This window comes from Capra hircus, chromosome 13 (genome assembly GCF_001704415.2).
Source record: "Capra hircus breed San Clemente chromosome 13, ASM170441v1, whole genome shotgun sequence".
In the NCBI taxonomy this organism is placed as follows: domain Eukaryota; kingdom Metazoa; phylum Chordata; class Mammalia; order Artiodactyla; family Bovidae; genus Capra; species Capra hircus.
The window spans coordinates 32035744-32056886 of record NC_030820.1 but is presented as its reverse complement, the minus strand read 5'-3'; the positions used below and the strand labels follow the sequence as shown (position 1 = coordinate 32056886).

Here is a 21143-nt window from a genome sequence, read left to right as displayed (position 1 = left end):
ATTACGGCATTTGGGGATTAAACTATAAATTTATATGATATCAACCATTCTGATAAGCAACGATTCATGTAGCCACAGCTATGGATCCACATTCACTCCCACACCCATGTCACTTCATATACTGTTGCCACTTGAGAAGATATTTTAACTATTTCATGTCACAAATTGAGATGCCTCACCATTAAGCTTTTCAGGCAGATGGAATGTGCAAGTCTATTAATTCTCAACATTTTATGGTCCTTTCCTGAAAACCTATGATTGAAAGTAACAATTCTATTATTACTGGTAGTCTACGCTATGATGATGAAGAAGAAGATATAAAGTGACAACTCTATATTATTATTTGTACCCTTGAGTTGAAAAAACCTGCCTTAGTTCAATGTTTTTATTTGACTAATGAAGACCTGAGGCTCCAAATGGTCAAGTGTTTTGTTTATAAATGAAAGTGAAAGTGAAGTTGCTCAGTCCTGTCCAACTGTTTGCGAACCCACGGACTGTAGCCTACCAAGCTCCTCTATCTATGGAATTTTCCAGGCAAGGGTACTGGAGTGGGGTTGCCATTTCCTTCTCCAGGGGATCTTCCCAACCCAGGGATCGAACCCAGGTCTCCCGCATTGCAGGCAGACGCTTTACCATCTGAGCCACCAGGGAAGCCTCTTGTTTATAAGTAGCATAAGCAATCATATTTTAAATAGCTAGTAATTTATACAATTGAAAAAGTTTGCAAAAATTCTGTGGTTTTATCCTATACTGATTAATCCTCCATATAGCTGAAGATTCAAAAGGGAATCATGGATGGACTACAGACAATGAAGCTCCTTTCGGGAATACATCAGTACACTACAGACAGACAATAAAGTTCCTTTTGTGAATATATCAGGAGCCTAAAGTAAAATAAAATTTTTGAGTCATGTTGCACATTGCATTTTGAAGTAAGTCCTGGAGAAAAAATGCAACATTTTCTGGAACTCATAAGACAGATTTACAGAAGGTAGGATATCACTCTGGTTTTTGAAATCAACTTTAGTGAGAAATATACCAAGTAATATAACAGAATGTATCATTTGAATTTCAGCTTTTTCTAAGGACCCTATATCATCCTCAACCAGTACACATTTACTAGAATAAATGAATAAAAATAAAAAACAAACTCAAAGTTAGAATAAGAGGAAAACATTGGAAACTTGATTTCTTCCATGAATCTAATTTGGGATTCACTTAACTTCCTATCCACTATGATATTATTATACACAATATGAGAGAGATCCATAGTTCATTAGAGATCCCACTCATTTTGCCATTCTAGAATCCACAAGAGGAGGCCAAACCCTAATCTGACTTGGGAAACACTGATAGAGCACCTCTGCTAATATTTGCTTGGCACTGTCCTAGGTGGCACAGGTAGAAAATAAACAAAATACTGCCCATTAATAACAAAGACAGGAAAAGAGAACATAGCCTCTGAGCGCTACAGAAATACCAACAACACAACCCTTACTTATCCCCGGAAGGAACACTGAAAGCTTATTAGCAAAGGTGGGCTATTCTTTTTTCTCTTTTTTAAGATTTTTTTGGATGTGTACCATTTTTTTAAGTCTTTATTGAACTTGTTACAATATTGCTTCTATTTCATGTTTTGGTTTTACGGCCAGGAGACACGTGGAATCTTAGCTCCCCAACCAGGGACTGAACCTGCACCCCCTGCATTGGAGGGTGAAGTCATAACCTCTGGACATCCAGGGAAGTCCCACGGGCTACTCTGTGCAGAGTGGGTAAAACTGCATCCAGTGGAAAATGGGGGTTGAAAGAATTCAGGCAAGGGGGCAGAAAATGCAAAACCACAGATTATATACAGAATATATACAGAATAAATCTTGTTTGTATAGGATGTAAAGAAGAATATATACAGATTCAATATTTATGATACATTCAGACAACAGAGACCCCAAATCTCTCCAACTGTACTGGGTTCTCTCCTAAGCTCACTCCTTATTCATCTCTCCATCCCTAACACTTAGTGTGGTAACACAGACATATTAGGTATGATGGATATTTGGAGTCCACTCATCATGAATTCTTTACTTCATCCTGGGCAATAGAAATGGACTTGAGGCTCCTGGGCTATGCCAGAGAAATTGTTTTCACAATTTGGTAAGGCCAACCAGGTAACCAGATTGTGTTCAGTGGGGTAGGAGTGGAAATAACATGTGCCAAAACTTAATGCCTTCCCTTTTCTCATTCTTCCTTTCTTGCTGTCTTGAATGGAAGTAAACTGATGGGAGCTGGGACATCTGCCTACATTAAAGGATACTTCATATTTAGAAGAAAAGAGCAACACGTCAGAAAGCCTGTGTCCCTAGTGCAATGAAGCTGGCAAACCATCCGTATGTTGCTTACATTTAGACTCTTTAGTGTTTTTATCATTCCATTATTACCTTTTAATCAAAATTTTAAATTGTAGTTCATTTAGCTTCTCTGGTGGCTCAGATGGTAAAGAATCCGCCTGCGATGCAGGAGACCTGGGTTCAATCCTTGGGTTGGGAAGGTCCCCTTAGAGAAGGGCATGGCAACCCACTCCAGTATTCTTGGACTTCCCTGGTGGCTCAGATGGTAAAGAATCGGCCCACAATACAGGTGACCCAGGTTTGATCCCTGGGTTGGGAAGATCCCCTGGAGAAGGGAATGGCAATCCACTCCAATATTCTTGCCTGGAGAATTCCATGGACAGAGGAACCTGGTGGGCTACAGTTCATGGGGTCACAAAGAATTAGACACAAGTGAGTGACTGACACTTACAGTTCATGTACAGTGTTGTGCTAATTTCTAATGTACAGCAAAGTGATTCAGATATATATATGTACACACACACATTCTTTTTTATATTATTTTCATAGGGTTTTGAATAGGTTTTATCATAGGATATTGAATAGAGTCCCTATGCTACGCAGTCAGACCTTGTTTATCCACCCTACATACAAAAGCTTACATCTGCTAACCCCAACCTCCCAGTCCATCCCTCCTATAATCCTCTCTTCCTTGGCAACCACCAGTCTGTTGTCCATGCTCGTGATTCTGTCTGTTTCATAGGTTCATTTGGTACATATTTTTATTTTATAGAGGAGTATAAGTGATTTACAATGTTGTGTGAGTTTCAGATACACAGCAAAGTGATTCAGTTATACATATACAGGTGCCTATTCTCTTTCAGATTCTTTTCCCATAAGTTTCTTGGGCTATACAACGCATAAAAGAAACAAACCCTATGCAGGCTGACCTCAGCGATACAGAGAGTTCACTTCCAGATCACTGCAATAAAATGGCTAAGGTAGCAAAGTGAGTCCCAGGGGTTTGTTGGTTTCCTAGTGCATATAAAGGTATGCTTACACTATACTGTAGTCTATTAAGTGTGAATAGCATGATGTTTAATAAAACAATGTACATACCTTAAAATACTTTACTGCTAAAGAAAGCTAACTTTCATCTGAGCCTTCATTGAGTCAGTCGCAACATCAAGGAGTGTTGAGAACAGATCACCCCAGATAGAAAAATAAAGAAAAAGTCTGCAATAATGTGAGAATTACCCAGATGTGACCACAAGACACAAAGTAAATGCTGTTGGAAAAATGGCACCAAAAGACCTGCAGGCTTGCCACAAACCTTCCATTTATAAAAAATGCCGTATCTGTGAAGCACAATACAGTCAGATCTGCTTATACTGTTTAAGACCCCAGCCATAGATGCTAAACCTGTATTTTAAAAGTATTGGATTGGACAAGAAGTTCCTTCAGGTTTTTCCGTAAGATATTATAGGAAAATTCTAACGAACTTTTTGGCCAACTAGTACCTCAAAGAGTTTCTGGAATAAATGCTTAATCCACAGATTGTGGAGGAGGTGAGGGAATGGGAGTGGGAACAAGTGACAAGAAGCCAGTCTCATCAGGAGATTGGAACAGGAGATTGAGCTGGGATGAGACCATGGAAGTCTTTGAACATCATAGCAAAGAGTTTACACTTTATCCTGTAGGACGCACAGAACCATCAAAGCCTTTCAATATGAAATTTTCCGTGGTTCTATTAAGAAACAGGAAAGAAAAAAAAGCTCCATCCTGTTTGGCTGTAAAAACTAGTCAATCACTCTATTAGTGAGAAATTTGAAGTTATTGAACTACTGTGGTGGTCTGCCATAAATGTCTGTCTACTAAATAATTAAATCAAATCAGGTCAATAAAACTGCTATTGGGTTCATGTAGCCAAATCACAAAACTAATGAACTGTTAAATTTGCTCGGTTGTTAAACGTGAGATATATTAAAAGTAAAATATTAAAAAGTGACAACAAGAGGTAGAATGACACCGCAACTCATTCAATAGAACTGCAAAGGAATGCCTAGGATCTCAAGGTCAGGAATTGGAAAAGTCCCAAGAGATTTATTTCTGGGCAGTCTTTATAAAGGATGAGGATTCAAGTTTATTTACTGGTCACTTTCTCCATTACTAGTGGTTACAAGGGATAAAGTACACAGAGGGTGTCCAGTAGGATAAAGTGATGCTTTGGAGAAACTCTTTGATGACAACGAATGAAACTGTATCTGGAGAAGCTTTCAGAGAGGAGCTGAAGCTTACTTGTTGGGGCTGATGCTGCCTGAGTGCTTATGACTCTTCTGTGGCTCTGGTTTCAGGAAATGAATGGCCCTCCTCTCACCAGAGACTGCAGCCCATATACGTACCCACTGAACTCTTCCTTCAGACTATGTTGTTGTCATAACTGCAACCACTCAGAGTCTAGCATGTTTTATTTTTTTTTAATGTGGACCATTTTTAAAGTTTTTACCGAATCCATTTTAATACTGCTTCTGTTTTATCTTCTGTTTTTTCAGACATGAGGCATGTGGGATCTTGGCTCCCCAATCTGGGATCAAACCCATACCTCATGCATTGGAAGGTGAAGTCCCCCAGAGACTGGAGGTTCATAAGGGCACCAAAAACTTCTCCACTATTTTTTAACAAAAAAATTTTTAATATTTTTTTAATTGAAGTGTATTATGTTAGTTTACACAATATTTGTGTTAATATTGTGTTAGTTTCAGATGCACAACAAAGTGATTCGGTTATATATATTACTTTCTCAGACTTTTTTTTTCCCATCCAGGTTAACCACTAATTTCAGTTAAAAACGGAAACAAAAAATGAAGCCCAACATCCACATTCATCCATTCAGTCAACACCACCAAAGGAGTGCTATTCGCCATGTGTGAGTGTCCGCTTTGGTCTTAGTGGATAAAAGGACCAGTGAAGTAATTGTGGTCTTGGACTGCAGGGAGGGAGAAAGACAAGTTGAGTCCATAATCAGGCAAACATAATTAGGCACCAGTAAGTTCTCTGAAAGTACAGCATACTATGAAAATGTAGAGCAAGCAGATACCCTCTAGAATCAAACGAGGCAGGAAACTTCCCTGAAGAAGAGCTATGACGCAGCGGTCTGAAGCTAGAAAGGAATTAACCAAATGGAGCAGGGCTGAGGCAGGGGACGGGGACAGAGTAGCCCTGTCCAGCAGAAGGAACGTTACTGACAAAGGTCTTTGTGTCAGAAGGGAGATGCTACCTGTAAACAGCGGGAGAACAAACTAAGAGGGAGAGTGGGACAAAATGAGGATGAAGAGGTAGATGATGGCCAGATCAGGAGACGTGAGCTGAGGATTTTCACCTTTACATTAAGAGCAGTGGGATTCTATTCATACAGTCGACAGGCATGAGTATCATTTAAACACACCTTGGTGGACTTCCCTGGTGGTCCAGTGGTTGAGAATCAACCCGCCAATGCAGGGGACATAGGCCCCATCGCTGGTCCGGGAAGATTTCACATGCTGTGGGGCAACTAAGCCTGTGCACTACAGCTGCTAAAGCCCTTGCACCCTGGAGCCTGTGCGCCACATCTACTGAGCGCATGCGCTGCAGTTACTGAAGCCCCTACAGCCCAGAGCCCTTGCTCTGCAATGAGAAGCCCGTGAACCACCAGCTAGAGAGTCGCTTCCGTTTGCTGCACCTAGAGAAAGCCCGCTCGCAGCAGCAAAGATCCAGCAGAGCCAAAATAAATATACAGATAAATAAAAATTAAAACAAAACACACATTGGTAATGGAGCTGAAACTAGATGGAAAGATGTCCAGAAAAGAAACAGGGAGACCAATTAAGAAGCTGCTGTAATTATGCATGTGAAAGATAACAACGCCTTGTCCATGGTGGTGGAGGTGGTAGGTAAGGTAAGAGGAGGAATCTACGAGATATTCGGGCAACAAAAACAGACAGGTACAGAAAATGGAAAAAAGAAGCCCAATGGAAAAGACACTTGTGGCCCAATTCTTTCCATTCTGGATACTACCATCCATTGTGAAGCGCAGCTTCTGCTAGGGCAATCCATGATCCATCTTTATTTTCAGGTCAGTCCCAGCTTGCTCCTTTTCTTGGCCAATCCTCATTTCTCTCTTTAGCATCCTGAGCAGAGTCTCTAGCTAGTCCTTTGCATTTACACTGGACTTGACTCTCTTAGCCACCAAGACGCACCCCTGTAATTTATTCCAATTTCTACAGACTGAAACTTATTTCTTTCTATTTCTCACCAAGGTGTCTGGGTTCTCTTTTTATGTGCTGTTCTTTCTGAGTGTTTGTTGTTGTGGTTTTTCAGACCAACAACAAGGCATTTCTTCCCAGTAAAGACAGCATCATCATTTGCTTATTCTACTCGTTTTACAGAGAAGGGCGGAAGTAAATAAAGTAACTCCATGCAAAGTAATTGGAGGAGATGAAGTCATACTTTTAAAATGAATAAACATGAAATGTGCAACAAACTTAAATGACAAATTAAAAACATAGTTTGTGTTACAAAGTTAGAATACGCAGGGTGCAATTCAAGACTGTGAGAAAACTATGTAACCCTAATAAAACTCAGATCTCTTGTAGTTCAATCCTATTGAAAGAAGTACAATCCAACAACAAAAATCAATTGAACATCAAAAGTCAATTTTTCATTGCATAGCTCAGAGTGAACATTAGAGAGAATCCTATACCCTCCTGCAACATTTCTCAAAAAATCCTTTTCCTTCCCTCCCTAATTCCCTTCTCCCCTAAAGCCCCTGATGAGGCTGCCTTCAATTCTGGACACAAATAGACACACCAAATAAACCCCCTTTCCAGCCGCCAGTTTCCAGATTCTTTCTCCCTCAACCTGCCTGCCCCAGCCTCATATTTGGTAGATTTGCTTAATTTCTGTAGCTCTTCACTTTCTTTCAATGCTGAATAGGCAAGATATATTCTCTTTAGTATAAGAGGTAGAGGCATCGAGGAAGAAGAGGGGGAACAGCCAAGAATGTTTGTGTGTTAAAATTTTTCCATATGACACTATTTTTGCAGAGAATACATTGCATCCATTCCTTTCACTCATTATAGCTCTAAGGAAATACAATACGTATGTGAGAAAGAAACCACTGACCTTTGGGTGGAAAGGGGCTTCCCTGATGGCTCAGATATTGAAGAACTTGCCTGCAATGTGGGAGATCCAGGTTCAATCCCTGGGTCAGGAAGATTCCCTGGAGAAGCAAATGGCTACCTCCAGTGTTCTTGCCTGGAAGATTTCAGACAGAGGAGCCTGGCAGGCTACAGTCCGTGGGGTTGCAAAGAGTCGGACATCACTGAGTGACTAACACTAATATTTTGGGTGGAAAAAGGCAAGACACACTATTTATGGTGTCACATTTCACAAACAAATCTATGATGCTAACACAATAAAATATTTCACAGAAACTATTTTGCTTTTCTGTTTGTTTGGAAAGACCAAGAAAGAAAACACACATTTTCTCTGAAGTTGCCATGAAACACTCATAGATTTGAGAATTCTTGGACAGATATATAATCCATGTGTAAAAATTTTTTAAAATACCTTACTTGTAAACAAAGAAATTGAGGCACAATGAAGTTAATTACGCAAGGAAATGGCAGAGCCAGGACTTCTATCAGGAGTTTGGCTCCTGAGCTCATGGTCTTATACTCTCTATGAAAGGTTAAAACTTCACTTTATAAGCTGACCCTGGGGCTGTACACAATGAATAAGCTAATTAACTAATCCAATCATACAAGACATTTATCCATCAAGAGCTCAGTGGTTCCCCTACTGGCTTCCCAAATCAAACTTACCTTCATGCAAAACTTTCCCATCTTTGAACTTGTTCCTTTCTCTTTCATGCAAAGTCTGAAATTTTACCCACTGGAAAATTCATTTGCTAGAACAAGTATCTTCTGACAAAAATTAAACATCTGCTAGATAGACAAGCTCTAAGCCATTTATACAGGCTAGCTTACTAGAAGCCTTACTTTACATATCTGTATCTATTTTTCCTGTCTTGGAAAAGGAAATGGCAACCCACTCTAGGAGCCTGGTAGGTTACATGCAGTCCATGGGGTCGCAAAGAGCGGGACATAACTGAGTGACTTCACTTTCTTTCTTTATTTTTCTATCTATGTATGCCTCACCTTGCTTCAGCGGTTAGTTTAGGCAACTTATAAGAATAAATTGTAAAATAACATTTAATTTGCTTGAAAGAGAAGAGAGAATAAAAAAAAAGTAAGACAATAAAGCAAAGGACACAAAATGCATCCCATAATAACCAATGCACTGCCAACAAATGAGCCATCCATTTGGGTCTAAGCTTTCCAGCAGCCAACTCAAGAAGGGAAACTCGGTCAGTTATGTAATTTACTGTCCATGAGCCTAAAGTAAGCCAAATGCTCAGAAGGATGTCTCTGCTTGGCACTGACATGGGACCCTGAGTTCTCCTGGAGGTCCCCATGAAAAGGAGAATTGTGGAAAGTGATAAACAGCACTCCTGGGGGCACCCTTAAGGGGAAATGCCACTATGGGTGGTAAAGAGCTGCTTCTTAGACTGACCTGGGCTGGAAACTAAGTCCCACACCACAGGAAATTCAATAAAATACTCTGGGGGAGTCAGGGGAGAATGAGCTGGCCAAGACACCTAACTCTGTACAGATATGGCTTGATCCCTGAGCATCATCAAGAGCAATAACCAAAAGACTTAACATCTACTGATGTGGACGTTAGGACGCATTATTCCTTTACTCCTCATATCAACTTGAAGAAGGTATCATTATTATTTATCCCTAGATTAAAAATGAGGAAACAGACTTCAGAGATTAGGCCCTACAACACATAAGCAGTAAAAATTTGAACCCAGATCTGCTGAACTCCAAAGCTCTTGATCCCAAACACTAGGCCTCCAGAGTTCCTGACAGTGACGGACTCTATCCTTCAAACAAATCCACTGAATACTATTTCTCATTGACTGGTGACCTTCTGATAAAAATTAAATGATGATGATCTTAAGACTGATTTTAAGAAGCTTGTTCAACACAGATTGAGTAGTCAAGCTGGGTGTATTCAGTATAACGAAAGAGGACAACACTTAAGACAAGGTCACCCCAGGACTTCCCTAGTGACCCAGTGGTTAAGACTGTGGTCCAGTGCAGGGGGCACAAGTTTGATCCCTGGAGAACTAAGATCCTGCAGCCACCAAAAAAAAAAAAAAAAGACAAGCCTACCCCATCTCCATTTGCAGTTGCAGTTAAAGCAAATGGCTTTTCTTCTCAACCCCTTCATTTTCATAGAAACATTTCAGATAACAGGAAAAAGAAAGTAGTTTCAGCAGATGTACACTTGGAGAATAAGAACAGACCTCGGAGGGAGTTGGAGCTTATGCCTGCATGATGTTGGGTCTTTCGATGAGGGCTTCAGAGAGCAGAGATGGGGAGATGGTAACAGAAGAAGCCCAAGTTCAAAAGGAATTTGCTGTGTTTTTCATTCTACACTCAACTACAGTGTGGCTATATGATGCTCACAACCATCTGGATATATTTAATCTTTAGTTTGTCCAAAAGTAAGGCTTAGGTTGCTGAAGCCTTTCTACATTTAGACCAGACAACTTCAAAAATGATGAGCTAAAACCGAGGGCAGACAGGCCCGAAGGACTAATTCAAAAAAGATGTGTTAACACTCAAACAGTTAACAGCCTTGCAGCATGCCATTAAATTGGCCAATTTTCACATTTCTTTAAGACTGGTTTTGGAGGATTAGACAGAAGCTAGAAAAGGCACAGCAGAGTATTTGGCTGTCCGCATTTTAGGAGAAATGAACTACATTTGAAATTACTAACAAGTCTATATGATAATAAATGCCCAAAATCACTTAGCAAGTTCTCTAAAAAACAGACTACTATATTAGGCATTAATATCACCTTGGGTTCATTTTCTATTTTATAGGCTTCCTTTTCTTTTTTTTTAGTTTAGTTTTTTTTTTTTTTGGCTAAGAGGTGCACCATGTGGGATCTTGGTTCCCCAATCAGGGATCAAACCCATACCCCCTGCATTGCAAATGTGGAGTCTTAACCACTGGACCACCAGGGAAGTCTGTATTTTATAGTTTTAATGTGCATTTTTTTTAAGGTTTAATATGCTTTTCAAAGGAAAGCATGTAGTAGTATTCTTTTCTACCCTAATATGAAACTGAGTGCTTCCAGATTAATTTAATTACTTTGGAAGATGAAAGGATTGCTCTGGGAGGCCCCATTCAGTTCAGGAAGATTACTGGGTACCTCCTGGGTGTGTGAGCTAAGAAGAAGTGCTAACTGGTCCAAGGGGCAGCCAAGATTCTGTAGATAGTCACTAAACAAGACTTTGGATAGCTTCACAAAATCCAAATTTTTCCATTTACAAAGTAAAGAAAATAACACTTAGAGTCAAATTGTGTGCAGACTCTGTTAAGAGTTTGCTGAGAATTTCACAGAAATATTCTCCCAGATTGCCAAACTTTCTGTTTTCTACTAAGCTCATCTGTGAAAATAAACTGATATTTTTACTATTGTTGGGTCCTTTTCAAATTATGCTATGAGTATGTAATAGGGTTTTAATAATTGTTTTTTTGGTTAGATAAGTGAATGAATAAATACCCTGAAATATTCCTTGACACTGAAAACACCAGGCTAAAGTCAAAGGACTGAGAATAATATACAAAACAAATTTAGTGAGAAAAAATCCCTTCAGAGAAAATAAATGCAAAAAGATAATTATTTATATTAAAATATAGAAGATAGGAAGAAATGAACTCATAATGGGAAATTTTAAAAAACAGAAAATTTGACACATTCATGAAAAAATAGAGGAAAAATTAAATCCATTAAGACAATTGGCGAGACAACAGACCAGGGCTAAGTTTCCCAACGTAAGTAAAAAATATTCAAAGAGAAAGATTAGGGAAGAAATGCAAAGCTGATGTTGAAGAATAAGGCCTTAGGGAAAGACAAAATTAATTGGGGTTACCAGCCTAAGCTAAGACTTAATTGCTGTTTCCATTTATTTGCTGGGCAAATAATAAGAATTTGTTGGACTCTTCCATTCACTCAAAAAATATCTCTAAGCATCTTCTGTGAATCAAGCCCCATTTCAGACAGTGGAGATATACCAGTGAACAACTCAAAACTTCAACTTTCATGGATTCAGGCAGGCAATGGAAATGAAAAAAAAAATGTTAAGAGTCAATATGCATTTTTTTCTGAATTGTGTGAAGAGGGATAAAGAATAGCAGAGGTGTAAGTTTCTATTATGTATAAGCTGGTCAGGGAAACCCTTTTAGAAAGATGAACTTTGAGCAGAAGAGTGAGACATGTGACCACCTGGGGGAAAAAATCCAGGCAAATGTCTGGAGAGGGAGTGTCCTGGACCTACAGGAGGAAGAGCAAGATGGTACCTGTGGTTGGAGCCCTGCGAATACCCAGAGGCTTGATCATTTAGGATCTTCAGGTCAGTGTAAGGACTGGATTTTATTCCAGTTGCAAATAGAAGCCATTGGTGAGCTCTGAAGAGGACATACGATTTGATTTACATCTTACAAGTGGCATTCTGTCTGCTGTATGAAGACGCCCAGGAGCTAAGTAGCATTTTTGAAACTATTGCAATAGTTCAGGTGAGAAACAGGGGCTTGGTCTTAAAGTCTTTTGGGGGGAAAACATTGAAAAGTGGTAGGATTTTGGATCAGAGAAGGCACTGGCACCCCACTCCAGTACTCTTGCCTGGAAAATCTCATGGACAGAGGAGACTGATAGGCTGTAGTCCATGGGGTCGCAAAGAATCGGACACGACTTCACTTTCACTTTTCACTTTCACCCATTGGAGAAGGAAATCGCACCCCACTCCAGTACTCTTGCCTGGAGAATGCCAGGGACAGAGGAGCCTGGTAGGCTGCTGTCTATGGGGTCACACAGAGTCGGACATGACTGAAGTGACTTAGCAGTAACAGCAGCAGGATTTTGGATATATTTTAGAGGTAAGGTGACAATCATGTTTTTCTCTGGATATATGCCCAGAAGAGGGATTGCGGATCATATGGTAGCTCTATTTTAGTTTCTTAAGGAACCTCCATTCTGTTCTCCATAGTGGCTGTACCAATTTACATTTCCCACCAACAGTGTAAGTTCAAAAGGGTACATGTACTCCAATGTTCATAGCAGCACTATTTACAATTGCCAAGATACAGAAACAACTTAAATGTTCATTGACAGATGAATGGATAAAGAAGATGTGGGGTGTGTGTGTGTGTACACACAATGGGATACTACCCATAAAAAATAATGAAATAATGCCATTTACAGCAACATGGATGGACTTGGAAATTATCATACTAAGTGAAGGAAGTCAGAGAAAGACAACACATGATATTGTTTATATGCAGAATCTTTAAAAAATGATATAAATAAACTTACTTATAAAACAGAAACAGACTCACAGACTTAGGAAATAAACTTATGGTTACCAAAGGGGAAAGGTGGAGGTGAACTGACATGTACACACTGCTATATTTGAAACAGATAACCCACAGGAACCTAATGTACAGTACACAGAACTCTACTCAATACACCATAATCACCCAAATGGGAAAAGAATTTGGAAAAGAAGACATACACACACACACCTGAATCACTTTTCTGTGCACCTGAAACTAATACACGGTTACTCAACTATACTTTAATATAAACTAAAAATTAAAAAATAAAGGTTAGGTGACAGAATGGACCCAGAATTTCATGTTGGAGAGGGAAAGAAGAGGAGTCAAGAATAACCTAATTTGGGAAGGGGGACAGATGAGAGTTAGACAACTATGTGAGTGGTAGTTCCATTCACTAGGAAGAGGAATACTTAGGCAAGAGCAGACTTGGGAGGAGAAAACAAACAAACAAAAAGCAGTTTCGAGGGGGATACGGATTTGGGGAGACCTGAAGGATACCAATGTGGAGATGTCAAGTAGGCAACCTAGTATAAATGAAAGAGGCTTGGGCTGAGCTATAAACTTGGAAGTCAGCATATATGATCTTTAGGACCATGACCTTTAGCGAAATTCCCTAGAGAAATATGGACAGAGAAGGGGTCTTGGAACTGATTCCTGGGGCATGGCACCACTGAGAGGTGAGAAGAAAAGGAGAACCCAACAAAGAAGTGAGCAGTGAGGGAAGGGGAGAGAAAACTGGAGAGTGATGCTCTGCATGGAGGGGAGTAACTGGCTTTGCTCAACACCAACCAAAGTCAAGTTTGATGTAGACTAGACTGAGATCTGACAGTTGTAGAGGCTCCTGATGATCATGAGAGACTGCAGTCAATGAAGGGGCTTCATCAAAGACTGACTGAAATAAGTTCCATTAAGAAGGAGGGAAAGCAACTTGCTACAGTGAGTAGAGAGAGCTGTTTTCAAGGAGATATTCTTTAGCGAAAAAAAAATGAAAACATGGCTTCAATAGAATATGGGAATAAGGAATGTTTTCCTTTGAATGGAGCTATTACAGGAAAGAGATGAGGGAGAGGGATGCTTCAGGAGAGACTGTTGTAGGAGCAAAGTCCTTGGGTGGACCAGAGGGGATGGGACCCATGCACAGGAAGGAGGGCAGAGGTGCTTGGGTACCACCAGGTTTAATAGAGGGAGTGGGAGGAAGGGCTTTGGGGAGAGTTCTTGTTTTCTCAGATGAAATCAGAAGAAAGGTGATTAACAGAGTGAGAAGATGAGAAAGTATTGAAGATGGAGGACAAAGGGGAGGATGTGCAAGAGGCATCTTAGGAGTGGCCAAGTGGAAGGGCCAGGGAACCGGGGCTGATGAGTGGCACTGAGAGCAAGTTGAGATTTGTGGCCCTAAACTTAGGGAAACAGTCCTCACAGTGTGGCTTTTTCCTTCTACCATGTTCATCGACTCAACTTCAAGCAAAGAGTCCATAAGAACCATGTTTAGCCTGGCTTGGGTTTCCCAGCAGTACTGGACAAAGGGAGAGAGCTAGAATAAGACACAGAGAGAATGAGAGGGGAGGGGGAGAGAGAGAGCGGAAAATGTCTGCATGGATCACGGTACCTGCACAGAGTCAGGAGGAAAGTGAGGACAATGGGAGGGGTGATGGACTATGAAAAGATGTTGGTTATAAAGATACAAAATTACAGAACAGATTAACAGGAAGAACTTCAGATATGTCAAATGAGGTCATAAACAGTCCTTTCTCAGATGCCTTCAAAAGAAGTTCATCTTTTAATAACACTGCACTAACAATGGGGCGACATAGAAGCAAAGAACTGGATGAGACAATCTCATTTTCTCCCTTCCCCTGTCTGATTTAATTAGTTGAGGAGCCTACAAGAATGCTGGATGTAACAGAAAATGGTCTTTCAATTTTAAGATCAGAGAGAGTGGAACTTGGGGAGCGTCATCTGGTTAGTAATAAAGTACTTCCAAAAAAGTCATGTATTTGCCCAATTATTATTATTATTGTTTTTTTACTATCAGACCACAGTAGTATTTTATTGTTCTCATTTATGAGCCAGATAGTTCCAAAAGCAAAATAACTGAACTATGAAGTTTCCTTTTTAGAAAGAACCAACTCATTATGTTTGACATAAACATTTTTCCTGTTTCATTTGGGTCCTAACATCAACTTAATTGGCTCTGCAGAAGTAAGGCTTTCTACTGACTTTCTTTTTAAAATTTTTATTTTATATTGGAGCATAGCTGTATAACAATTGTTATGTTAGGCTCAGGTGTACAGCAAAGTGATTCAGTATCTATTCTTTCTCAAAAATCTCTTCCCATTTAGGTTATTACAGAATATTGAGCAGTGTCCCCTGTCTACTGACTTTCTAAGCTTAAGTATATAGATATTGTTTTCATTTTTTCTCATTCAGTAGCTTTATTTTGGAAAGTACCAACAGATACACCTACGATCACAGTGTATGATTTTTAAAAAAAAACGTGGGACAGAATGAATAGAATCATTTGAGCCATTGGGCATTCCTAACAATCTTTCCATATCCAACACTTCAAATCCCAAATGGGGGCAACTCTAAAGCAAGTAAAACATGTGCTTCTCTGTCCATTGGTTCCCTTGGGCTTCTTACAAGAAGCAGAAGCAAAAATATGCTTGAATGTTCTTCGGGAATTGGTATTAGTGGGAAAAGAGGATGCAGGGGGTCTGAGGGATTTGGGGGCTGATCAAAGGAAAAGATGTGACCCAAGGTCACCCAAGCTTTGTTAGGCAACTGACAGATTTGTATCTGGGGGATGTCCCTTCCAGCGGATGTTGGTCCAGAGCCTATGGCACACAGGGATTGCTACTCAGAAGGGGAGGATGACCAGAGAATTCTCCAGGGAGAAGGGGTGGAAGCGAGGCTTACAGTATCTGCGTGATGTCTCCCAGAACGTGGCGAGGAGTCTCTGGGTCAGAGACCTCAAAGAGCTGTAACCTCGTGGAGCCTCGTAACCACAGGGCTCTAACTCATCTATGGCTGGCAGATGTGAGGTGAGATTTCGTGGGTTATGCAAATCAAGGAGGCACAAAAGGGTCAACATCTGCTCATTTGGGCTATGTTTAAAACAACTGGATATATACAAATCTGAATTTGGCACCAGCCTGCTTTTGTGCTAACAGATTTCAGCTCTCAGTGAGGAAATAAACAACATAGGGGTCAATACACAGGGGGCATCTTTGGCTTATTTATGTGACAGAGGAAGTAGGGAAAATATTGCAAAAAAATTTTTTTAGAAAAATAGAGAACTAGGAGCTTATTGGTTTCCCCTTTTCAAAATTCTGACGTTCTTCAAGGTTGTCAGCATTATAGCAATGGTTTAACGTTTATGGAGTGCTTCCTATATGTGAAGCACTTTACTTTTTTTTTTTTTCCTTGTAACTTCCACACCAATTGTTCAAGCTATATTTTTGTACTAATTTACCACATAGGAGAGCTTCCCAGTTCTCTTGTGGTAAAGAACCCACCTGCCAATGCAGGAGATGCAAGAGACAGGGGTTCGATCTCTGGGTCGGGAAGATTCCCTGGAGGAGGGCATGGCAACCCACTCCAGTATTCTTGGCCAGAGAATCTCATGGACAGGGGAGCCTGGCAGGCTAGAGTCCATCGGGTTGCACAGAGTCAGACGTGACTGAAGCAACACATATGTATATGCACGCACCACATGGGAAGGGCTTCCCAGGTGGCTCAGTGGTAAAGAATCCACTCGCCAGTGCAGGAGATGCAGGTTCAGTCCCTGGGTTGGGAAGATCTCCTGGAGAAGGAAATGGCAACCCATTCCAGTATTCTTGCCTAGGAAATCCCATGGACAGAGGAGCCTGGCAGGCTACAGTCCATGGGTGGCACGGAGTCGAGCACGACTTGGCGACTAAACAACGGTCACCACCACACAGAGAAACTGAGCACAGAGTGGTTACTTAACTGGCTTAAGCTCACACAGCAAGGGGAAGTGGAGTGGGGCTTCAATGCTGAGAAGTCTGAATGGAGAGCTAGTGTTAACCAATAATGATCCAGCCAATCACTGAAGGCTTTTTCCCTTGGGGAGCCAGGGGGCACTGGAATTTTCTGCTTAGAGCCATTCTCTGGATTCCTGGAGTTGAACAGCCAACGAAGCATCCTTTCTGAACATTTCCTCCTTGGGTCACAGTGAATGCTCACGCTTCACATCTTTTCCACCAGCCCCCACCCCACTGCCACCAGGGATGCCCTCAGATTGCTTCCCAACTCCTGATTAATATAAGAACAATGCATATTTGAAAGCACAGCCCAAATAAAAATAAATGCAAATTCTTGAAGTAGGAACACTTCTAACCCTATGCCTTGACCTCCCCAGGATTTTAAATTTATTTTTATTTGTTTACTTTTTGGCTGCTGTGTGGCATGAGAGATCTTAGTTCCCTCACCAGGGATCGAACCAGTGCCCCCTGCAATGGAAGCACAGAGTCTTAACCACTGGGCTGCCAGGGAAGTCTCTCCAGGATTCTGAACCTCTTTTAAGTTAAAACCCTATACTCTGCCCTAGAATATACCTTGCACGAGTGGATAATGCCTGGCTGGAGCCAACTTTCTTGATTCTTGGTGGAGGAGAGGTAACCACATGGCTAACTTCAAAGACTAAACGTATTCTGTACTCGGTTGGCAAAAAAAAAAAAAAAAGGAACACAGGTAACAACACTGTAGGTTTACTTCTAGCAGTTTCAGCCTGGTTCACCTAGAAACATACAATAGACACACAGTGGGTAGTTTTGCATACTGTGTGCCTACATTAGTTTCCCACTGACAAAGGTCCATACAGTCAAAGCTATGGTTTTTCCAGTAGTCATGTATGGATGTGAGAGCTGGTCCATAAAGAAGGCTGGGCACCAAAGAACTGATCCTTCCGAACTGTGGTGTTAAAGAAGACTGCTGAGAGTCCCTTGGACAACAAGATCAAAGCAGTCCATCCTAAATGAAATCAACTCTGAATATTCATTGGAAGGACTGATGCTTAAGCTGAAGCTCCACTACTCTGACCACTTGATGTGAAGAGTCGACTCATTGGAAAAGACCCTGCTGCTGGGAAAGACTGAAGGCAAAAGGAAAAGGGGTGACAGAGGATGAGATGGTGAGATAGCATCATTGACTCAATGGACATGAATTTGAGAAAGCTCCAGGAGATAGTAGAAGACAGTGGAGCCTGGTGTGCTACAGTCCATGGGGTCTTAAAGAGACAGACACGACTTAGCGACTGAACAGCAACAAGCTGCTGTAACAAATGACCACAAATGCATTGGCTCAAAGCTACACAGATTTATTACCTAACAGTTCTGGAGATCAGGAGTCTAAAATGAGTCTCATTGGGGAAAAAAAATCAAAGTGTCAGCAGGGCTGTGTTCCTTCTGGAGTCTTGAGGGGAAAACTTGTTTTCCTGCCTTTCCCAGCTTTGAGAGGCGGCTGGGTTCTTGTTCTTTGGCTCCTGGCCCCTTGCCAACTTCAAAGTAAGTGATCGCATCCCTCTGACCTCTGCTTCTATTGTCATCATCTCCTTCTCTGATTCTGTGTCTCCTGTCATCCTTGTGATTACATTACACCTGCTGGGATAATCCGGGATAATCTTCCCAGTTCCAGATCCTTAACAAGATCTGCAAAGTCCCTTTGGCCACATCAGGTAACATCTTCACAGGTTTGAGGGCTTCAGATGTGGACTTCGTTAAGGGGACATTTGTCAGCCACTGGGCTTGTGTGTGCTGGGCAGCAAGTCCTTCTTCTTCCAAGGATGCTTCTCTAACCTAGATAAGGTTGACAAAAGGATCGGGGAGGCTGTGCAGAAATGTGACCTTTGCTAATGAAATCAAAACCCCCAGATAAAACTGCTGAGGTGCACTTAATGGAGGTCTCTGCTATGAGCATGAATTAGTATCATGTTTCACCTGCAGACATCTGGTGATTTTCTGAAAAAGACAGATTACTTGGCATATTAGGAAAACTCACATTCTTCAGGGTCCCCCATTGTCACTGACAATGGAAGTTGGGAAATGGTCTCACAATTTTAATGTGAGTTTTCAAATGATTTTTGTTCAAAAGTAAAATTCTAATATTTGAAATTCCATTGCTGAATTCTATATGGATCTCAGCAAAGAAATCAGATATCTGCGGTCCTAAAGGAACTCCATTTTTTATTTCTTTTTTAAAATATTTTTTGGATGTGAACCATTTTAAAGACCTTATTGAATTTGCCACAATATTGCTTCTGTTTTACGTTTTGGTTTTTTGGCCACGAGGCATGAGGTGTCTCAGCTCCCTGGCCAGAGATGGCACCCACACTCCCTGCACTGGAAGGTGAAGTCTAGCTAGAGAACTACCAGGAAAGTCCCTAAAGGAACTTTTTTTGGAATGTTTTTTTTTTTTTTTAAATTCTTAAAATCCCTTCTGATTTTGTAATAGGCTTGCAGCCAAGGTCATTGCAGCAGATAGCAAGGACACTGTAGGATGGAGAAGCCAGGTGGCTCTTCCTAATTAGCACATTAAAACAGTCAATGACAAAAGCCAGCATCTTCCACCTTGCATCCTATCTCTCCCCAAACACAGCTCTGCTGGTATACTAACTAGTTTCACAGTGGAGGAAACAGGATTCCCGGGCAAAGTGACAGGTCCAAGGACACACTGATGGTGAGGGCCAGAGCTAGGATTCCAGCTCAAAGCCCCCTGGACATCAAAACCCTTGCTCTTTAAACTCTACCAGGTTGTCTTGGGGGTGTGGGTGCTTTCCTTTTTCTTCCTGTTTTCCCATTCTCCAGTGTGGTACCAGTAAGGAGGCAGTCTGGCCGTATTGTTTCTTCATGTTTCCTTTTTATTATAATTAAGGAATGCATTTTAAAATTTTATGTATTTACTTTTGGCTGTGGTGGGTCTTGGTTGCTGGCTCTCAGGCTTTCTCTGGTCACAGCAAGTGGTGGCTACTCTCTGCCTGGGATTCTCACTGAGGTGGCTTCTCTTGTTGTAGAACACAGGCTCTAGGGCATCGTGGCTCATGGGCTTAGTTGCCCCGATGCCCGTGGGATCTTCCCAGATCAAGGATCAAACTCATTCGTAACCTCTGGACCATCAAGGAAGTCCCTGGTCTTACTGTTAAACACAAAATTTCCTACCACACTGCTATCTAGGGGTCTAATGAATTTCCATTTTTTAAAACTTAAATAAGTGTCTTACCAGGAACTTTGTGTTTATCCTTTGTCATTTTTAATATGAGAGCCAGTCTAGATTGCTTATGAAATTGAGGGAATTTATTTTCATTCTTGCAAGTCCTATAACAAATTCTTCTCACATCTAGCAGAATGTTTGCTAAACCTGCTTCAGTTTTATTAAAAATGTTAAAATGATAGTTTATAAACTAAAAAAATATTAGTCTGTATATCAATATACAAAGTCTGATATTTTTTCCATATTTCAAAAATTTAGCTATTTTTCCTTAATTGCATTTATAACACTTCAATTTATCCAAGTCTCCAATGCAATCTACCCATTTGGAAGCAGCCTATGACAGTTGATCCTTCACTGTCCAATGAGGTCCATTTAGCCAATCTATCCATTTGGCCAATGTTCCCATCCCCCTCCAAGTCTTATATTCATTCATATTTACCCTAGAGAGGGGGCCTCAATGAAGATGCTTATTTTGTAGCATAATTATGTCATATATACTTCTCTTTTAAGTTTATCCTTGGAAATTCCTAATACACCTTAGTTTTCACATTTATTTTCCCTTGCCTCACTTTAATGCCTGTTGTTAATTAACTTTAAATTTCTGTTTTCCAAGTACCTTTATAGGTCACCTGTATATTTAATGGAACATAGGACAGCACACATAAGCAAAGCGAACATTTTCTGGTTCTAGTCTCTTCAAGGAATTTTGAAGACTCTCTTGTAGTAGTGTCTCATGTATTTTTTTTTTTGGTATCAACCTCTGTTGAAACATTTTTATTCTAAAATGCCTTTCACTTGATAGATTTATTAATTTTTAAACGGGATTATCCATATTTTTTCAATATTCATTTTTATTTATAATTCACGTCATGTTGCATTGTCTGAAATTGCAGAATCAGTATTAAACATAATGACGATTTTGAGCTGTGGGGCCCTAAATGGGAAACCTTAAAAAAGATGGGTTAGCTTTGCAGTTGGAAACTAAGATGGCGCCTGGCGGAAGAGAGAGGGGCGTGGTCTATGTTGAAGTTTTTGATTGGCTCTCTTGATTTCCGTGCACGCCCCCCCCCCCCCTTG

At 40.7% G+C, this 21143-nt stretch overlaps 1 protein-coding gene across 3 annotated transcripts in view; it reads right to left on the bottom strand.

The window, feature by feature from the left end:
* The window catches only part of CACNB2 (calcium voltage-gated channel auxiliary subunit beta 2), a 421050-nt gene that overhangs the window by 279828 nt on the left and 120079 nt on the right, over window positions 1-21143 (bottom strand). The gene's annotated exons all lie outside the window — the stretch shown is intronic.